Genomic DNA, 1,976 nt, shown 5'->3' on the forward strand with positions numbered 1-1,976 from the left:
AACCTTTGAAACTTAGTCATACAAAAACATAAGAACCATAATCTGACTACATTAAGAATACGAATATCAAGAAACAAATAAGAATCATGGACATGCTCGGATCGCAAGAATAGAGTTACCTCGAGGCTCGTGTCACAACTTACTTTTAACTAAGACATGCCAAAGAAGGAAAGGTTGAGCTTTACATACCTCGTTTGCTTCCTACGCTAACCCAAACTTAAGTCTCGGCTTCTCGCGATCTACCACAATGTCATTAGGCATCAACCATTAATCATAAACACCGAAGAACTCAATTCCAAGCCATCACTTATTTACAGAAATTTGGGCAGCATCTCCCCTATAAATCCAACAACCCCGAGAATTTAACTCGGCCAAATCAACAACAACCATACCAATAACCATACTAACAACATCCATAAGTGATTCAAAACGCATTCTAACGTTAATAATTCCTTTCTACACAATTCGACAACATTTCATTTATATTCAATTCAACTACATAAATTCAAGTTACAAGACCAATGCTCACATATTCATTTACAAATCCGCAACCATTCAAACAAGATTTAAGAACATTCCAAGCAATCCATACAATATCCAAACAAACAGCCCGGCTAACATGCTATACCACCCGAAACTTTCTAAATTCCATAAGAACAACGACAACACGTTTCTTTCTTCCGAATTCATAAACTACATCAACGAGTCCATACGTTAGCAACATCATTTTCATTAATACAAGAAGCCACATTAAAATCACAATAACTCCCAAATCAGCCCACGATTATAGCTCAACTTAGATCATTAAATCTTCATTTTACATCATGGAATTCACAACAACAATAACCAAGATATCAAGTAAATTTAATTCATTCCATCTACACCAAGGCAGCCCCTATTCGGCCACCACACCATCACCCTCAACTTCATGAATTTCATCCATTTCTTCACATTACAACATGCTCAAAACGTCCATAACTCATGCAAGAAAAGATTGAACCTTACCTTTTCCTTCAATCCCTCTTCACAGCTAGGACATACTTCGCAAGAATGAACGCTTCGCTCGCTCCAACGACTACTCCACGTTAACGAGGAACCTCCAATTGGTAGAAAGGCTGGAGTAAATTTTCTAGGCCAAAATTAGGGAGCACCACTCTCGACCAGGCCTTGGCAGAGAGTCTCTTCTCTCTTTTCTCCATCTTTCTTGAATTTTCCCAAGTTCAAAATGATGAGTTGTGCCTTATGTTAACATCACTTATATATATATACACAAATAGGCACATGGCCGGTCATGCTCCCCCTATTTTCTCCAATTTTCTAGAAATTTCTAAGGTTATAATTGATGACTAGTTGTCTTGCTTGGCATGACTTATGCATGCACACATGCATAGCCCCTATAGTTCCCAAGATGGACACATAGCCCCCCTTATGTCTTGAAACAATTGGCCCAAAATATGGGTGGGGCCCACGGCCACTTGTGGCTTCTCCAAGAAGTCATGAATAATAGCAAATTTCCAAATTCCGAGTTTGCCCTTAATATTCCATGACAATGATACTTACAAGCAACTTGTGCATTCTTCACAAAACCGAAAAAAAAATATAACCTTGTCTTTAACTTTCCGCAACTTACTCGGGATATCCCATTGTACAAAATACGGGATATAACAATACTGGCCGTATGTTCAACCGTATATTCTGCCCAGAATGACATCTCCACTGGACCAAACATACGGTCCAGACATACGGTCAAGATAAAATATACGACCGTATGTCGTCCATATGTCCGAGTCGGGTCCAACTTTAAGTTGATATAGGACCCCCAACTTCATTTAATTCATTTCATTTTCACTCCACACCTCAAGAATCCTCTCCACTGTTCATCCATAAGAACACAAGAGAAATCTATGATCAACTTCATCAAACCAACAAAATCAAGTGTATGAAACACATTGAAGTTCATCTAAGCCAAGAAATTC

The sequence above is a fragment of the Lycium ferocissimum genome, chromosome 12 (genome assembly GCF_029784015.1).
Source record: "Lycium ferocissimum isolate CSIRO_LF1 chromosome 12, AGI_CSIRO_Lferr_CH_V1, whole genome shotgun sequence".
Taxonomy (NCBI): Eukaryota; Viridiplantae; Streptophyta; class Magnoliopsida; order Solanales; family Solanaceae; genus Lycium; species Lycium ferocissimum.